At 43.1% G+C, this 20,978-nt stretch overlaps 1 protein-coding gene across 1 annotated transcript in view; it reads right to left on the reverse strand.

The window, feature by feature from the left end:
- Positions 1 to 19,307, reverse strand: part of LOC126334708 (sodium-dependent nutrient amino acid transporter 1-like) — a 175,729-nt gene extending 156,422 nt beyond the window's left edge. The window contains exon 1 of the mRNA XM_049997217.1: positions 18,963 to 19,307. The gene's annotated coding sequence lies outside the window, so the exon portion shown is untranslated. The remainder of the gene's footprint in view (positions 1 to 18,962) is intronic.
- Positions 19,308 to 20,978: the final 1,671 nt, after the last annotated feature.

Genomic DNA, 20,978 nt, shown 5'->3' on the forward strand with positions numbered 1-20,978 from the left:
TGATGATTTTAACATAAATAAGTACACTACCTAACATAGTTTTTATAGATTGAGAATGTGGTTTATATTACGAAATGATGTGTGTAATTCATGTTTTATCACCTGGCGTTAATGATTGTATACTTCATCTGACATGGTGCAGTGACCACTTTTATGAACTTGATGATTGTCAGACGACTGAAACTAGGTTGTAAATAAAGGAATTTACCAACAGCTCAGGCAGGTAATATGACGCTTTTTTCAAATTCCAAACAGGTTCGGAACGATCGTTAAACACAATCATTCTCTTCCCAAGTCGTTTATCGTAAGCCACTGGATCAACGAAGGTTACTTAACGATTAGGAAGTAAAGTAGGTCATTCTTGTTTTTAGAAGTGTCATCGCGCAGACGCGTACAGTTACAGCATCTCTGTAGAATCTTTTATAGAATTATAGGACATATCTTGTGCTCACACATTATGACGTTTTTGGAAAACAAAAATGTTAGATAATAAAAATCAACATAGAGTCAGCAAAAGAGATATGTAGCAAAACTCAGCTGGCTGTGTTGGTCCGTAAGATCTAGAACGCCGTAGACACAGATGCTCAGGTTGATGCCGTGTTCCTTGACTTTAGGAAGTCTCTTATACCGTCCCGCGCTTACCGAGTGTCTGACAAGATTTGTCATTGGTTACGGGACTTCCTTGCAGATGGAACTCAATACATCCGTTTTAGCTGATCAAAATCGACAGATGTAAAGGTAATTTCGGGAATATTCCAAGGGAGTGTTACAGTGCCGCTAGTATTTATAATTTATATTAATGATCTAATGCAGTGCTCGTCAAACGTTTTTGCGCAAGTGTCAATGCTGACATCTTGGAATGGTACCTTAGGCTGCATATGTATTGATTTTACTGTTGATTGGGAACCTACATACATTAGTATGTTATGAGTCCCCAACAGACTAACTAATATTAAATGGGCCGCCAGTCCCCACGTACTGATCGTTAAAAGCTGGCTCCATTCGGAACACTTCGTGTCGATCTCAGTTTCAGATTGCTGCTACCCTCGGCGATGTGATGTTTGCATTGTCTTTGTGACCGGATGATGGCCACATAAACCTTTCCGTTTCTTAGAATGCCTGCCGTTTTTATGGGTTTTTACTATTTCTTTTTATTAAGAACACTGGCCAACATTCAACTGCAATACTAACCTTTTATGAAGACCTCACATTTGGTCTTCTAGATTACATTTATGTATTGTTACATTTGTTTTCACACAGCGTAATTTTTTGTGTGATACCCTTTGAAAGAAAGCTTTTCGGACATTGCTACTTTGCACTGGCTACCGGGGTGTGTAGTGTCTTCTCTTACAGCCATTCCTTTTTGTCTATAATAAATAAAAAAAAGTTGAAGAAACCACGTACTGAAGTAGGCTGGCGGAGTGGAAAAGGTGTGGTTGGCGTGTATGGACCTCGGATGTTGTATTTGGTGTTAATATTATCATTGCATGATTTTTGGCCCTATCAAAATATAATTCCGACGCCAAGAAGATCAGAAATAGGGCGAGGCCAACAGTACTGACATGACTGAATCGCCGCCAAGCTTCAAATTACGCACCCAGTGACAGCAGACTTCCACTAAATTGTTTATATTTGGCGCTCTGGAAATGGATCAGGTATTTGTGACATTTGGTTGATTTTAATAATAATCGTGGTGTTGCTGAAAACTCTATCTTACACCTGTCACTATCCCATATCACAAAAAGCACTCTGTCTTCAGGCCACGAGTGGCCTACCGGGACCATCCGACCGCCGTGTCATCCCCAGGGGAGGATGCGGATAGGAGGGGCGTGGGGTCAGCACACCTCTCTCCCGGCCGATATGATGGTATTATTGACTGAAGCCGCTACTATTCGGTCGAGTAACTCCTCAATTGGCATCAGGAGGCTGAGTGCACTCCGAAAAATGGCAACAGCGCACGGCGGCCGGGATGGTTACCCATCCAAGTGCCGACCACGCCCGACAGCGCTTAATTTCGATGATCTCACGGGAACTGATGTATCCACAGCGGCAAGGCGGTTCCCCATATCATAAGGACAGGAATCCTATCCTAGTAAATTTAATACCGAGTATCCTAATTTATTATGGAAAGATTTATTCGGCAGCTGTGAAAATAGTTATGACTGCTTTCTAATGTGTGGAGTATAGTGTTTAAAGTTTAGTTTTATAGTTTAAGAAATACTCCACATCCAGTGCATAGACCAACCTGCATTCATTTCCTTAAATAATTAGCTTTACTTGAAAAACTGCCTCAATTTGCTAAAGTTAATCTGAAATGAAAAAGATTATTTACTGTTTCATTTATGCATTTTGACCAAAATTACGAAGTTGTATCAGTGTTCATTTCATAAGAAAGTGGTTGAACTTGAATTTAATGTTGTGTTGGTATTTGCACAGCCAAATATACTTTTCCGAGGGTTAAGAGATTGCTTATCAAGGCACATTTGTTATTTAAAGAGTTATAGTTTGTTGTGCTTTACTTAATTAAGTATTAATGATAAGAATACTTACCATTTCTCTTACGTACTGTTGTACAGGGTGCATTCAAGTTCTAAGGCCTCCGATTTTTATTCTAATTAAGTACTCACCCGAAATCGATGAAACTGGCGTTACTTCTCGACGTAATCGCCCTGCAGACGTACACATATTTCACAACGCCGACGCCATGATTCCATGGCAGCGCCGAAGGCTTCTTTAGGAGTCTGATGAATGTGCGGCCACAGAGAGTGTCTTTCGTTGTTGGAAAAAGCCAAAAGTCGCTAGGAGCCAGGTCAGGTGAGTAGGGAGCATGAGGAATCACTTCAAAGTTGTTCTCACGAAGAAACTGTTGCGTAACATTATCTCGATGTGCGGGTGCATTGTCTTGGTGAAACAGCACACGCGCAGCCCTTCCCGGACGTTTTTGCTGCAGTGCATGAAGGAATTTGTTCTTCAAAACATTTTCTTAGGATGCACCTGTTATCGTAGTGCCCTTTGGAACGCTATGGGTAAGGATTACGCCCTCGCTGTCCCAGAACATGGACACCATCATTTTTTCAGCACTGGCGGTTACCCGAAATTTTTTGGTGGCGGTGAATCTGGGTGCTTCCATTGAGCTGACTGGCGCATTGTTTCTGGATTGAAAAATGGCATCCACGTCTCATCCATTGTCACAACCGACGAAAAGAAAGTCCCATTCATGCTGTCGTTGCACGTCAACATTGCTTGGCAACATGCCACGCGGGCAGCCATGTGGTCGTCCGTCAGCATTCGTGGCACCCACCTGGCAGACACTTTTTGCATTTTCAGGTCGTCATGCAGAAATGTGTGCACAGAACCCACAGAAATGCCAAGTCTGGAGGCGATCTGTTCAACAGTCATTCGGCGATCCCCCAAAACAATTCTCCCCAGTTTCTCGATCATGTCGTCAGACCGGCTTGTGCAAGCCCGAGGTTGTTTCGGTTTGTTGTCACATGATGTTCTGCCTTCATTAAAATGTCGCACCCACGAACGCACTTTCGACACATCCATAACTCCATCACCACATGTCTCCTTCAACTGTCAATGAATTTCAATTGGTTTCACACCACGCAAATTCAGAAAACGATGTTCAAGTAAGGAAAACGTCGCCATTTTAAGTATTTAAAACAGTTCTCATTCTCGCCGCTGGCGGTAAAATTCCATCTGCCGTACGGTGCTGCCATCTCTGGGACGTATTGACAATGAACGCGGCCTCATTTTAAAACAATGCTCATGTTTCTATCTCTTTCCAGTCCGGAGAAAAAAAATCGGAGGCCTTAGAACTTAAATGCACCTCGTAGTATTGTTGATGACCATGGTTCTTCAAACCATGAAATTTTAAGGGTCCTCATACACTAGGGAAGTTAGTTAATGAAGCAATGCAAAGACTCCTTCAAAGCCACTGTGTAGTTAGATTTTCATTCTGTTTAATTGCTTTAAACCGAGTTTAAGAAATAAATATACTTTGTTAGCTATTGTAATGCGAGTTGGTTAACGCACAGGCTGGGAGACCCTGCACTAAGCAACGGAGTTATAGAGGATGATCATTAACAGGCTCCCTGATTTTAATCAGAATCATTTCATGCTCGGGACCGATGACCATAGTAGTCTGGTCCCTTTAATCCCACAAACCAACCAACCATTTCATGCTCTTTCCTGTTTAGTATTGCTTCTAGTTTCAAGTGTGTTGGTTCTGTAAACTGCTACATCTAGTTAATTTGAGGTATGTATTGTTGAGAGCCATATGTTTGTCTGACTTCCAATTTGGCAGTACATTTATCTGCAAGGTTAGGTCACTGTGTCGTAGTGTGAACAGATATAAAGAAAGAGTTTAGGGAGTGTGTCAGGGAAGGTTAGGTTAGCCTCAGCACTGCCTTCTGCTTTATTATAATGCTTGACAATGCCTTAATTAGCCTGACGACGGATACTAATATGTAATGTTACAACTTGATTTTGTGCTTGGAGAACGTCTGTTCCCTGACCCACTTGTTTACTGTTAGTTATACTCTGCTGGAGTGTTTCGGAAACGAATACCAGATTGATTGCTCTGTTTCCATTAGGTTATACCAAGGTCAGAACTTCTCAAAAACTCCTCGCAGACGTATAACGTTAGCATCGATTGTCATTTAAAGTGGTCGGTGTTACCGTTACACTGCATGTCCCTCACAACACAACGAAAACCGATCGACCCTGTCCAAATACGTGGCTTCGTATCCAAACACTGGAGAAAATGTACATACGTCGGAATCGGCAGTCTACCGAATTTTCGACGTCCTTGCAAGTGATGGTTTTCGCAGCCAGTTTGCGCATTACAGTAATTGCACATATATATTTAAGTGCATTATGTGAGACACTTCAAAAATTTTTATTAAATATTTTGAATGTCATTGTGTTGCGTTGTGTTACAACAGTCTTAATTTTATTTCATATTCCTTGCTACAATTATGTGCCGTATTTGAAGACGGTCGTCTCTACAATGCGCATGCAGGAATCCATGTTACTTCCGTCCGAAGCAGCTGCTTGGTACGAGACTCATATACCAATTAGTTGTCAGCCCCGGAACACAAGCAAGAAAACATTCCCCTTTCACACCCTCTAACCCTGCACTAGCGACGCTACTTGAACTTCTGCCCATGAGGTAAGCGTCCATCTTCGCTTAGCTCATGTCGGAATGGAGCAAGGTCAATTAATATTAGGCACATCTTAAAATGTTGATTTCTTTATTTTTGTTTGTTACTGATCAGGAAAACTTCACCCTTAAGAATCTCTTACAGTTAGTTGACGTTTTAGGAGTCGGCTGTCAGTGCCCAGATGCATATGATTATAGCACACGGTTAAGAACCACGAGCCGCAGTTTGACGACCACTGATCCAGTGGATAACGTTGGAGACTCCGTGACGCTGCTCGCGGACGTTGCTGTTGTCTTTAGGGTTGTCGCAACGTCAGGAGACCTAAGCGAATTGCAAGAGGAGCCGCAGAGAATCGATGATTGGTGCACTGACTAACAGATGACCCTGAACGTAACAACATGTAAACTATTGCGGAAAGCAGGCGAAGAGATCCATTATTGCTCGACTACACTACTAGGCATAACCTGTTCCTTCATCCGTAAATCCGTAAATGGAACAGGTAAGGGGGAAAAAGGCAGTGGTAGCAGAAATGCCCTCCGCCACACACCGTAAGGTGACTTATGGAGGACAGATGTAGTAGATGTAGTTGCAGAAATATTTTCCGACTAAACTAAATCGTCAGCGGTGTAATTAATCATCTAACGTTTTTAGGGTACACATCAAGTATGCTATCAAGTGTCAAGAGACTTTCTGCAATGGCCAACTTTATGCAAATATGAAAAATTCCAAAATATTTCGCTATGTTCTCAACATCGAACTCCATTCAAAATTAACAGTACTTGATCACTTGAACATCCGCAACTGAGAAACGTATTTACAGAATAAAAAGTCCGCACCAGTTGCTAGTATTTTTTTAATTTATTGCATGACCGGTTTCGAAGCATAAAGCTTCATCTTCAGGTGCCACCAAGTAATTATCAGAACAGAAATGTCTGACTGTTGAGTAAATCAGTCATTGGGGGTCGCATCCACATCAAACAAAGGACTGACAGCCACAGTGCCCGCTTGGAGACCATAACTGTGACGTGGCTCTGAGCACTATGGAATTTAACAGCTGAAAGGTCATCAGTCCCCTAGAATATAGAACCACTTCAACCTCTCTAAGGACATCACACACATCCATGCCCGAGGCAGGATTCGAACCTGCGACCGTAGCGGTCGCACGGTTCCGGACTGAAACGCCTAGAACCGTTCGGTCACAAAGGCCGGCGATTGACGTGGGTGTGACCCCCATGAGTGTGACCTCCCATGACTGACTAGTCCGACAGTCACAGGTTTACACTCCTATAATTATATGGCGGCACCTGAAGATGAATCTTTATACCTCGAGACCGGTCGTGTAATAAATTAAGAATTTACTGGCAACTGCAGTATACTTTATATTCCATAAAAATAAAAGTGTTCGGAAAGTGTCCATCAGCATTCTGATTTACAGTATTTCACGAAACCTTTGCCAACTTTTGGATAAGAATTCTGTTCATGGCTCTAACAGGAAAAGGGGACTGCCTAACAGCTCATACTCAAGAAAACGGTATTCTGCCTTGCCAAGCAGCATTTGACTAATGATGTACTGGAATTCTAAAGGCAAGGAACACGTGTAGGGAATTGACATTCACGGCTATAAATACCTCCAGAAATTATCGGCGCCGTTTAACGCTTGCTGTGAAACTGTAGACGAAAAAACAAGTCGTATCCGCTGCATTGAATCACTCCTTTTCAAAAGCAGTAAGAGCTAGTTGCACGTGTTGTAAGTCGCTGTTAGGGCATATTAAACGAAGAATTATCATCAGTCTTCGTAAGCGTTCATGGAACGAATTTACTCTATTAACTGACGTAAATGTGCTCTTAACACCAAAGCAGTTGTATTTTGTGATATTTATTTATAATTACTCGAAAATTTAAATCTAGAATCATATTACTACATTCGCACCTTAGATGGGAAAATTTCACTCCTTAGTATCCTGATACAGTACTAGTGACATGATCCATGCACTTATTAGGTGGCAACCTTTAGCATCTTAGAAATTTGAACTGTCTGACAAAAACCGTTGTACAGCCTACAGTTAACAATGACTCCGTGCCACGGTCAAATATGACGTTTTTTCACATTGTAAAAGATTGTCAAAAGTTAAGGAAATTCTGGAATGAATCTGGGACTAAAACCTGCCTGGTTATCAACCCAGCGAGTCAACAGCCTCGATTATTTTTCTCTGTAGGCATTATTGTTACAGAAATTTAAAATCGGCCCACTTCCCCAATGCTGACACCGGTTCTTCAGGAGACTGCCTTAGTTGTAATATAAGTACTTAAAAGGGTAATTCCTTGGTAAATGTACCGAGCGAGGTGGCGCAGTGGTTAGCACGATGGAATCGCATTCGGGAGGACGACGGTTCAATCCCGCGTCCGGCCATCCTGATTTAGGTTTTCCGTGATTTCCCTAAATCGCTCCAGGTAAATGCTGGGATGGTTCCCTTCAAAGGGCTTGGCCGACTTCCTACCCCGTCCTTCCCCCAAATCTAATGAGACCGATGACCTAGACGTTTGGTCTCTTTCCCCTAACAACCTAACCAATCCCCCTTCGTAAATAAGAACATCTGAAAGTTCCATAGACCCACTCCACGTTCGCTGGGATTGGGAAGAATCTTTCTACAACAGTGTACCATATGGGATGTGAATAATCCCTCAAACATTTTCCATTCGTCGAGGAAGGATTCACCTATTCAATCCAAGCAAAGTGAACGCACCCTGAACATCGCTGACATCTGGCGCAGAGATCTAAGTGCATCACACCATTGCACGTGATATGCCTGTGACGTCAAGAACGCATACTATCATCACATGATAAAGAATGCGATCCGAAATGTTCTCAGCTACGACCTTCGACGAACAAATAAAATAAATTAAAATCGAGGTAAGGAGGCAAAAAAAAAACATTCAGTTAGTGCTTATACAAATAAAGATATCATTCTCGTAATTAAACATTCTTTCATTCTCCAAAAATAAATATTCTTCATTAGTAATAAACATATATAACATGTAGACTATTTGTGTCGTACGTGGTATTGTCTGACTGCATTATAGTGTGCACGTTTCATGGATTTAAAAATTATTACACTGCCAGAAATTTATACAGAGGTCTGAGAGAACTAAACCGATGCAGTTATTTAGATTTAATAACTGAAGTTGTCATTAGAAATCATGAGCAATAGTTCCAAAGTGAAATGATTGGTTGATTTCCTTTTTTCAATTGGCTCTTGGTTTTCGTCATCACACAGTCACCTATAGCTTATACTTACTTTAACGACCATCAGTTTTGATGACTAGTTGCGTGCATTTATATACACTCTCTAATAAAAATATTGCTACTACATTAAAAAGTAGAAGAAAATACTATACACTCACTAAATGAAGAATATAATTATTCATGAAGTATTAATAAAACTACGTCATATATATCCATATCGTCTTGTATGGTGTTAAGCCTCCTTCGAGGTTGTAGCTACTCTAGTAATGTGCGTTTGGTCTTTCCTAATTCGGTTACTCCCTGCCGATTCTGACACCTCGACGTGGTCACAGTCCCATTTGGTATCACATCACATGTCTTTTCCGGCTCGTCAGCTACTGCTTGCAGCAGAAAATATATGGCATCATTGTCTAGTTGCTGACGCATCTAACTCCTTGAGAACTGTGTGGAGGCGCTTACAGCGTTTACACACTTGAACATCTGCTGTTTGCGTTTCCTTGTTCAGCAGTGCTTCCAAAAACATCAATTGATCTAGGAGAAACACGAAAGAAATGGCTGTCTTCTTCCTTTTAGAAATCCCCTGTTATTTGCCCATCGCGGGCAACGTCGAAAGAATAAAAATGATCTCATTCCCTGGTTCCTTCCATATGGGTAGGCAACACAGAATAACCAAATTTCTGTAACTTAAACTGAAATGTAAGTCAGCACTCCACAGTCTGTTTCACTACAAGCTGTCGGGTTTCTACCATTCAGTACCACGGGATTTCCGCAACCTACTTTGACAACACTGCGATTAAAGTAAACATTTGGCTTTCGCTTATTCGACGGTAACTTCCACCGAGCACTCTGCGGTTTACCAAGACGCTTTCGTAGGGGCAGGTGGAGAGAAACTTGCGTAATTGCACGACAATGCCGCTTCGGACGGCCTCCGGACTGAGAAAAACGACACTGCCATGCTTTCGATTTCTCTTTTTTTACACCTGAATGGAGCGGGTATCTGGTACACCGTCTAAATTCAGCAGATTTCTTCCCGTTTTAAGCTTTTTGCCGCTGATCTACCATCTTCTTCCGCATGTGAAACTCCCCATAAGCTACGGCAAGCTTTCGAATGCCCAATATGAATCTCGTACGAAACTGTCGAGGACACTACACAACCACGTCTTGTACTTTGTAAATATCTACTGGGAGGACGTTTTCCTCTCGCTATTTAAATCGTTTACGAGTTGGTAAAATCCACCAATAAGTATTATAACGTATGGAACACAAAAATTAATTAAAGACATCTCTTAAAATTAATAGCAAACTGTAATTAGTCTTAGAGGTTTTATGTTTTAGTTTGTGATACACGGTGACGTCAGAAATATATCAATATCCTGGCACTCTTTATACAGATCTGCAGACCAATAATAAAGACGAGAATGTGCCATGTAGATCCAATGCTGATCTCATGGCAAAATTAACTTTTCGCATGTCCACCATGGACGAAAAATAGTCATTAGCGAAATCGATGTTTTTATTTAGTAAGCGGGACAGTTGCGCCGAGACTATGGGCTCCTAGTAAAAGTGTATTTTAGAGTGTACGTGGGAGTACCATATTTCTACTGGAACCACGCACTGGAGGGAAAGTGCCGGAATGCCGCTAAGAATAACCACCGTAACTGCTACGGTCACGCTACAACGATAGAGCGTTCAGTGAAATCCGCAAACATTCAGTAATTCCTGCGAAATGGGGAGTGCAGTTACTGTGAATAAGCCGTATAAATGAATGCTATAATCTTCTGCTTCTTATCTTTGAAGGCTTCTCTAGACGATGAAGTCTACACTCGTGAGAAATTTAATTAGAGCGTTGTATTTATGTACCGTAACTAAGACACGGGCCGCGTGAAACATGTGCGAACTGGAGAGAACATCGTGATCTTTGACCACTCAACTGCCAACTACTGACGGATGGTTTTCGAAGCTAGGACTAAGCTGCCGTAGCCGGCTAGAGTGACCGAGCGGTTCTAGGCGCTTCAGTTTGGAACCGCGCTACCGCTACGGTCGCAGGTTCGAATCCTGCCTCGGGCATGGATGTGTGTGATGTCCTTAGGTTAGTCAGGTTTAAGTAGTTCTAAGTTGTAGGGGACATAACCTGAGCTGTTAAGTCCCATAGTGCTCAGAGCCAAAAGCTGCCCTAAATTCACTATTGGTGTCCCGGGCGGCGACAATAGAACTGGGGTCAGAGGTCCCAATACAAGGGCCCTTGTATTCGTGTTATGTTTCCCGATTCTGATACATTTCAGTGCTGATAGGTTGGTGCATTGTATAAATGAATGGACAGGTGGCCTGCGAAATGTTTAGGTGTCATAGGTTGGATAATAGATACATGTACCGTTCACGAATGAAATGTAGTGGTTATTATATCAGGGGTCCTATTTCACTGCATGTGACCTTGCCCTAAATAGAGAATACCTTCACCATCAGCGTGAACGATGCCATGATATAAAGCGAGGATTATTGGCTCAAGTGTTTCTCGACATTCTCGCGCCTTGCTTCGGAGTGTTCGAAATTTTACCGTGACTATGAGGCGACGTGACCTTGAGTGTGTCTGACGTAGGTGTTTATACACCCAAGCTAACCTCTGTGCCACGTGACATGCGGCGAGAGGAGGTAGCCCAGTTTGTGTTGAAGTGGTGTTTTGTGTTGGCAGCTATCAATCTTCATTATTGAACTGAAATTTGACATCTGCTATTACAGTCCGGGACAGTCGTTGCCAACCACTGCCATTAACACGTTATTGCCAATGGCTGTTTCTTGAATCGAAGTACTTGGAAACCTATGAATACCAATGTGATTTTTTTTTATCATCGCGTGTTGAGTGAAGGACCACAAGTCCGTGGCTATTGCCTGCATTGGAAGGCTGCAAAGGCGGAACGTAAGTTTTCAAATATTATAGTGTGAACGACGCACAGAATAATGTGATCAGTTCGGCCAAATTCAAGCCGCATTGTCGTGTTCAACGAGAGCCTAACTTCCCAATTTGATATTAGGTCGGAGAAAATGGGAACAATTGCATCAAGTACGTTATACTAGACAGCAAAATTCAACAGAAACGAAAATACCCAAGGTAACTGATGTTCTCAGTATATGTAAACGAGTTATCAGACAGGGTCAACAGCTTTATTACACTGTTCACAGAACGCTGTCGAAGCAATATGATCCTAAAGAAATGCAGAGCGACTTAGAAAATATTTTCATTTGGTGTAATGAATGGCTGGTTTCTTTTAATGTGGGTAAATTCAATGTCAAAGAGAAAGAACCAATAACGCCCTATTACAAGATTAGCGATATGTATTGAAAAATGAAGTATGCAGGCTTAATCAGCTACAGCTATAGGTATAAACAGCTACAGTAGTACAAATTAGTATAAAGGCATGGATGTTTGTATGAAAATTAGCATTGTCAGTTGGAATATTGCGCACAATGTATATGAAATAATGTAAGATCCACTATATTGACAAATGCAATCAAATGGTATCGCATCTGAGTCAGTTGTACAGTATATGACAAGACATCAACTGTTCAAGTGGTAGAGGGTGGAACTCGGTATGCCGGACGGAGTGGCCGAGCGGTTCTGGCGCTACAGTCTGGAGCTGAGCGACCGCTACGGTCGCAGGTTCGAATCCTGCCTCGGGCATGGATGTGTGGGGCTAGTTAGGTTTAAGTAGTTCTAAATTATAGGAGACTGATGACCTCAAAAGTTAAGTCCTATAGTGCTCAGAGCCATCTGAACCATTTTTTTGGAACTCGGTATAAATAATCTGTGCGGTGTGCGAGTACGAGTCTTTCCCGCAGGTAGGATAGTGCGTATTGTGTACATAACCCGTGATTGTGACGTAACTTCGCGGAAAATATTTACCATGTGCTGAAGAAGCAAAAATCGTCAAAACACCTAGAACTTCAAGTACAGTGATTTATAATTTCGTCTGATTCAGCGAACGATTTAGACAGACGGAAAGTATGGATAAATCAGAAAATTAACTGAGGCATCGAAATAGTTATTTTTGCGCGAAGTAAGGGCTACAAAACGTTATCCTTCTCAATCTGTTGCTGATTTGCAGCCGCCAGTAACTGCCAGACGTGTACGAGAAATTTTGTCAAATAAAATCATTTTGCATTCAAGAAACGACTACAGGAACCTGCTCTAGCATCCAAACATAACAGGCTAGATTGAGAGTAAGTGACAAGAAGAAGTTTAATTTGGATGGTCTGGATTATTTTCAGTATGATTGGCATGATTTGAGAATAGAGCGGCAGTCAAGAATAAGCAGATATTTTGGTGGTAGAAGTGTTACGATTTGGTCAACATTCTGCACCAAATGTAAATTACGCGTTGCTTGGATGAATACTAGAATGAACTTTAATATGTACGCTGAGATGCTAGAGACAGAATGGGTTACAGTGTATGAAGACCTAGGGCACGAGAGTGTAATTTTTCAACAAGATAATACATCCGTGCAAGTTTCTGCACAACAACAAAAAAGTGCTTTCAAAAGATATCGATGTCTTGCGCTGGTGGCCGGCCGCGGTGGTCTAGCGGTTCTAGGCGCTCAGTCCAGAACCGCGCGATTGCTACGGTCGCAGGTTCGAATCCTGCCTCGGGCATGGATGTGTGTGAAGTTCTTAGGTTAGTTAGGTTTACGTAGTTCTAGGGGACTGATGACCACAGCAGTTGATTCCCATAGTGCTCAGAGCCATTTCAACCGTTTTTTTCTTGCGCTGGTCTGCACTTAGCCTGGATTTTAAACCCGCGGAAAACTTTGGGGAATACTTCCAAGGCACCGCAATACAAGGCAATTTGAGACCTATGTGAACTGAACAAGAGTGATAAGGAAAGAATGGGAGACAATTACACTGTGACAAGTACAAACGATAAGAAAATCAGTGCCGTAGAGAATTTCTGACATAATTGGGAAGAACTGAGGTTGGACAGAGAACTAACACAACATGACCGTGAGTGCCTTTATACTAACTTCCACGCAGGAAATGCAAACGCCTTATTTTGTTACTCGTGTTATGTTGATGTCTACTACTTTCATAACAAATACGATGGACGAATGCTTCGGACATTGTATATTACTTTCGCAGGGACCATGCATTTATACTGATTTCCACTACTGGATAAAATCTCCCTGATTTTGTGTGAACTATCTGTTTAGTACTAAGTTGTCTGAGGGTGCCTTAAAAAGCCGAACTATAAAATAAATATTTTTGTAGGACATGGTTCAGATGGCTCTAAGTACTATGAGACTACAACTGAGGCCATATACAGTCCACTAGACGTAGAACTACTTATACTTAGCTAACCTAAGGACATCACACACCTCCATGCCCGAAGCAGGATTCGAACCTGCGACCCCAGCAGAGGCGCGGTTTCGGACTGAAGCGCCTAGAACCCCTCGGTCACAGCAAGCCAGCGTGTGAAACTTGAATACTGTCTATTTCAGTACTTAATATGTATATGTACCTCCAAGTACCGAAGAAATAGTCTATAAATATGATTAATGGTAAATATGTACACTGACACAAATGACGTAAACATGCCAAATAAGTCGTATGTAGTATTAATGGAACACTTAGACACAGTGCATCTGTACAGAAAACGGCATACAAGGAGCTACTGTGGCCAGTTCTAGACGATTGTTCCAGTGTTTAGAGATCTTATCAAGGATGCACGACAGCAAACATCAAATGAATTCATACTCTCATAGTATATTTATAGTTCGAAATGGCTAATAAAAAAGTGACAGAACAATCGGTATTCGAAGAGTACTGTGCCACATTGCTTCCATCGTGGAACAGAGATTATGGAGTGCGTCGAGAGATAGTCAGTTATCCATTGTTCCAAATGCGAATGAAACAGGGCAGAAGATCGGTAATATTCGTGCGACAAAACTCCATCACCTACTCTACAATGGCTTGTGAAGTAGATGCAGACGTAGAGACGCCTGTAATATCGATTAGCTAACCGCCACTTGGGCAATTCTGGCTACGTAATATGAGTACGCTTCAACATGCAAGCTTTACAACGTCTAATATCCACAGGTTATGTTCTGTTGGCGGGTGTTGCTGCCCTTAGAAGACGAAGTCCTGAATTCGATTCGCTGGCGCGTCGGAGAATTTCTTCGCTTGGGGCTTGGGTATTTCATCTTATCTTCATCACAGACTCGCAGGTCACCGCAGTGGCGCGAAACGCACTGAGCTGCACCAGGTGGCCCAACAACCCCAGGCCAGGATCGTCATAATGCCTAGTTTCTGTAAAAACTCAAGGAACAAGTCATCAGTGGCGCTAAAGCACATCCTTCGTCCAGATTATCGTACGGTAGCAGAAACGTGATATGTCAGTCATTTACTACCACGACACCTTGCAAAAAGGAACAATTCTCACAGAGTAGCTTACATTACCTCCCATAAGCCAACTGCATTTGGTTCTTTTATGTCCGAGCGACGTACTAGTTAGCGAAATGATCTTGAATTCGGATGGAATTAAGTTCAGATAACCCTAACTCTTCTAAGAGCAATAGTTTCTCCTCGAGAGTCAATCTCCGATTGCCTTTTCTATCCTGTTTCCCGACTTTATGAACTCATCGAGATGGAACAATTAACACCATACTGCCTTCCTTCGTTCCTTTCGGCGGTTCTTGGTGGTTCTGTTATGAAAGTTTAACGCGTTCACATTGAGCATGTCCTCGAGCAGTTTTCCGGTAGGCACTAGGTTTTCCCGCGCCGAAGATCATTTTCAGAACCCTGAAGCATGCAAAACAGGTTTTCCTCGTGCATTCAACAGACGGAAGTAGGTAATATTGTGAACTGCTTTAAAAATGGAGATACTGTATGTATCAGTACGCCAAAAACGTTCGACGGGTACAACTAGAAGAGATGGAAAACCGTACGTAAGGCAGTTCACAATAATTTTTGACAACATTTCTCGAAGAGAACAGCGGTTTGGATAAAAGTATTTTAAAAATGGACACACAAACAGCCTCGACCGCAAAAATATTTGTTTTGATGGTAACCGGTTTCGGTCGTTTTTTGGGCATTCTCACCCGCTCCATTCATCGCCATCATCGTGGTGTGAGGGTCTGAGAATGGTCAAAGACTGACCGAAACTGGTTACCATCAAAATAAACGTCTCTGCAATCGAGTCTTTGTGTGTGTCCATTTTTAAAGTATTTTTAGCCAAATTGCTGTTGTCCTCGAGAAATGTTGTGAAAAATGATTATGAACTGCCTTACACTTAGTGTCCCATCCCTTTTAGTTGTAGGCCTATCCATGGAACTTTTTTGGCATACCGATACATACAGCATCTCCAATAACGATAAACGATTTTTTGTCACAGACTGCTGAAGAGCAACATGTTCGAATACAATACTGCTAGAACTATCACAATGTAAGCGTTCACAAACGTTCTTAAGAAGCCACCTTCTACTGCAGTACTGTCAAACATTCAACTGTTTCCGGAAGGAAACAACCCATAATTCTGCCGTCGTATTCCCCTTATCGCTTTGTGCTTGGTCATAAAGTAACGTATAAACAGCCCGCCCGGTTAGCCGTGCGGTCTAACACACTGTTTGCGGGCGGGAAGGGGCGCCGGTCCCCAGCACGAATCCGCCCAGCGGATTAGTGTCGAGGTCCGGTGTGCCGGTCCGTCTGTGGGTGGTGTAAGGCGCTTTTCCATCTGCCTTGGCGAATGCGGGCTGGTTCCCCTTACTCCGCCTCAGTTACACTATGTCGGCGATTGCTGCGCGAACACTTTCTCCACGTAGGCCTACGCGTACACCGTAACTACTCTACCTCGCAAACGTTGGCGATACACTGGTCTGGTGTGATACGTCCACTGGAGACCGAACCGCAAAATAACCTTGGGTTCGATGTGGGGCGGGGATGGGGTGAGTGGAGTGCTGTAGCCTGTTGTGGGGTTTGTACCAGTGAGGGCTACGGCGGGGACGAAGCCTCTCCGTCGTTTCTCGGTCCCCAGTTCCGTACAATACAATACAACGTATCATACATTAAACCAAACATCACTAAGCTGTTCTCCACCCCTATCATTTTATATTTGTTTATGCTACTGCAGTAAGTCCTTGTACCGACGTTCTCGTCATTCCACCATACACTTTCCTACGAACGATTCTTTATGCAAATGAATCAATGAGTTATGTTGATGACATGTCCATCTACAACGAATTGAATTGCTCGTATAACGGAACGCACAGCACAGTAGCTTACGAGAGAGAGAGAGAGAGAGAGAGGTAAGCCAGACTGCGGTACTAAAGATAAGTAAAACAAGAAGAAGAATATCTATTTACAGCGCATAGGGACGTTTAACACATGGCTGTTAACACAAGTTAGCAGTAAATTCGTTACAGACTCTGATGGAAAGTCGGTAACGTTACTGCGAAGGTCTTCAGAATCTGGCGGTGCTGTTTACACAGTGAAAGTACCATGACACTCATTCTCCCAGCCAGTCATAAATTAAAGGAATGTTAAGGGAACTCTCACAAAAGAGATTATCTCCGTATCAGCTGATTTACCACTAGAACGACCTGAAGTTTCACTTACTTCGCGTTAGCTATTCGAAACGACGAAAAGCAGAACCAGAACCTGAGTTCCATATCAGCGCACACTCCGCTGCAGAGTGGAAATGCTGGCCGGTGTGGCCGTGCGGTTCTAGGCGCTTCAGTCTGGAACCGCTTGACCGCTACGGTCGCAGGTTCGAATCCTGCCTCGGGCATGGATGTGTGCGATGCCCTTAGGTTAGTTAGGTTTAAGTAGTTCTAAGTTCTAGGGGACTGATGACCACAGATGTTAAGTTCCATAGTGCTCAGGGCCATAGAGTGGAAATCTCATTCTGGAAACATCCCCCAGGCTGTGGCTAAGCCATATCTCCGCAGTATACTTTCTTTCAGAAGTGCTAGCTCTGCATGGGTCGCAGGAGAGCTTCTGTTAAGTTTGGAAGGTAGGAGACGAGGTACTGGCTGAAGTAACGCTGTGAGTACGGGGTGTGACTCGTGCTTAGATGGTAGAGCACTTTCCCGCGAAAGGCAAATGTCCCGAGTTCGAATCTCGGTCCGGCACGCAGTTTTAATTTGTCAGGAAGTTTTAGAACCTGAGGAAACCAAGTACTGGAAGTAACAGTGAATTAAAGCAGTCTATGAAAGGACGTGAACGAGAAGATAAAATAATTCAAGAGTGGACAAAGATTACAATATGCATAACAGATTATCGATGGCATTACCTGCAGTTGATGTGTAGAGATTAGGAAAGGGTAGAAAGAGATGAACGAAACGAAAATACTGAGGATGCCAGGTTTTACAAATACTCGAAGGAGTCATGGTTTCAAACGACTTTTAAAAGAAGAGTTCCCTAGGATATGAATTTTATTTAAAAGCAGTTTCTCCCATTTTAAGGTTGTGTACATGTGCTAAAAATGTTGGGACTTATTTTAATATTACCGCAAGCTGTTTTAGAGTGCCAATACGCTTTGTCGAAAGGCAAATGTCGCGAGTTCGAGTCTCGGTCCGGCACACAGTTTTAATCTGCCAGGAAGTTTCAGAACCTGAGGAAAACAAGTACTGGAAGTGACAGTGATTTAAAGCAGGCTATGAAAGGACGTGAAGGAGGAGATAAAATAATTCAAGAGTGAACGAAGATTACATTATGCAAAATAGATTATCGATGGCATTACCTGCAGTTGTTGTGTAGAGATTAGGAAAGGGCAGAAAAAGATGAAAGAAACGAAAATACTGAGGATGCCAGGTTTTACAAATACTCGAAGGAGTGATGGTTTCAAACGTTTGTTAAAAGGAGCGTTCTCTAGTATGTAAAGTTTATTTAAAAGCAAAATGGCTCTGAACACTATGGGACTTAACTTCTGAGATCATCAGTCCCCTGAACATAGAACTACTTAAACCTAACTAACCTAAGGACATCACACACATCCATGCCCGAGGCAGGATTCGAACCTGCGACCGCAGGGGTTGCAGGGCTACAGTCCATCTCTCTTGGAACAATCGTTGGTCGTGGGTGCACCAAACGCTCATCACAAAACCGGTAAAAATATTTCAGTATTTCATATCAAATTTTTGTTAAGAGAAAATCGGAAAGTCGTAGAATGATAATGATGAAGTATTCAAAGCTGCAAATGGAATAGATATAAAGTACTTTGTGGGCGAAGCGAAGAACGTAATAGCCGGCCAGAGTGGCCGAGCGGTTCTAGGCGCTTCAGTTTCGTACCGCGTAACCGCTACGGTCGCAGGATTCGAACCTGCAGGCAGGATTCGAACCTGCGACCGTAGCGATCGCGCGGATCCAGACTGTAGCGCCTAAAACCGCTCGACCACTGAGGCCGGCTATTTAAAAGCAGTTTCTCCCATTTTAAGGTGTTGTACATTCGCTAAGAATGTTGGGACTTATTTTCATTGTACCACTATGTGTTTTAGGGTGCCAGTGCGCTGTGTCGTTACCGCCTCCAGCAGCGACTGTGAGGAGCCCCGCGAGGGGCGAGCACTCACCGTGGCCGGGTAGCGGCGTGGCGTCGCGCGCCGGTCCCTGCGTGGCTACTGTGCCGCGGCGGTGCGGCTGCGGTGGTCAGAGCGGCTGGCGGCTGGCGGCGGGCGACTGCGACACTCTACTGAGTCCACCCGGCGGCGCAGTGCGGCGTCGGACGCCGCCGGCCACCGAGGGCGGCGCGAAAGTCTGCGCTGCGCCGGGGTGGGGCGAGCCGTTCACCGGAACTGCAAGCACGCGCACTCGCCGCAAGCACGCCGAGGCCGTGGCGCAACAGACGGCCGCTCCACTCCGTGTGGCTCCTGCACTTGATTCAGAACCAGTAACGCTTGGGGTAACGTAGATGCTGCCTGCAGGAAAATTCAAGAGACCTTTGGAGAAAAGAGAGCCACTTGTATGCACATCAAGAGCTCAGATGGAAACCCAGTTCTAACCAAAGAAGGGAAAGCAGAAAGGTAGAAGGAGTATATAGAGGGTCTATACAAGGGAGATTTACTTGAGGACAAATGGAAGAGGATATAGATGAAGATGAAATGGGAGATACGATACTGCGTGAAGAGTTTGACAGGGCACTGAAAGACCTGAGTCGAAACAAGACCCCGGGAGTAGACAACATTCCATTGGAACTACTGACGGCCTTGGGAGAGCCAGTTCTAACAAAACTCTACCATCTGGTGGGCGAGATGTATGAGACAGGCGAAATACCCTCAGACTTCAAGAAAAATATAACAATTCCAATCCCAAAAAAAGCAGGTGTTGACGGATGTGAAAATTACCGAGCTATCAGTTTAATAAGTCACAGCGTCAAAATACTAACGCGACTTCTTTACAGACGAATGGAAAAACTGCTACAGGCCGACCTCGGGGAAGATCAGTTTGGACTCCGCAGAAATTTTGGAACACGTGAGGCAATACTGACCCTACGACTTACCTTAGAAAATAGATTAAGGAAAGGCAAACCTACGTTTCTACCATTTGTAGACTTACATAAAGCTGTTGACAATGTTGACTGGAATACTCTCTTCTAAAGGTGGCAGGGGTAAAATACAGGGAGCGAAAGGCTAATTTACAATTTGTACAGAAACCAGATGGCAGTTATAAGACTCGAGGGTCATGAAAGGGAAGCAGTGGTTGGGAAGTGAGTGACACAGGATTGTAGCCTGTGCCCGATGTTATTCAATCTGTATATTGAGCAAGCAGTAAAGGAAACTATACAAAAATTTGGAGTAGGGATTAAAGTCCATGGAGAAGAAATAAAAACGTTGAGGTTCGCCGATAACATTGTAATTCTGTCAGAGACAGCAAAGGACTTGGAAGAGCAGTTGAATGGAATGGATAGCGTCTTGAAAGGAGGATATAAGATGAACATCAACAAAAGCAAAACGAGGATAATGGAAAGTAGTCGAATTAAGTCGGGTAATGCTGAGGGAATTAGATTAGGAAATAAGACACTTACAGTAGTAAAGGAGTTTTGCTATTTGGGAAGCAAAATAACTAATGACGGTCGAAGTAGAGAGGGTATAAAATGTAGTCTGGCAATGGGAAGGAAAGCGTTTCTGAAGAATGCAAATTTGTTAACATCGAGTATAGATTTACTTGTCAGGAAGTCGTTTCTGAAAGTATTTGTATGGAGTGTAGACATGTATGGAAGTGAAACATGGACGATTAATAGTTTGGACAAGAAGACAATAGAAGCTTTCGAAATGTGGTGTTACAGAAGAATGCTGAAGATTAGATGGGTAGATCACATAACTAATGAGGTGGTATTGAGTAGAAATGGGGAGAAGAGGCGTTTGTGGCACAACTTGATAGTAAGAAGGGACCAGTTGGTAGGACATATTCTGAGGCATCAAGGGGTCACAAATTTAGCATTGGAGGGCAACGTGGAGGGTCAATATTGTAGAGGGAGACCGAGAGATGAATACTCTAAGCAGATTCGGAAGGATGTAAGTTGCAGTAAGTACTGGGAGATGAAGAAGCTTGCACAGGATAGAGTAGCATGGAGAGCTGCATCAAATCAG

This window comes from Schistocerca gregaria, chromosome 2 (assembly GCF_023897955.1).
Source record: "Schistocerca gregaria isolate iqSchGreg1 chromosome 2, iqSchGreg1.2, whole genome shotgun sequence".
Classification (NCBI taxonomy): Eukaryota; Metazoa; Arthropoda; class Insecta; order Orthoptera; family Acrididae; genus Schistocerca; species Schistocerca gregaria.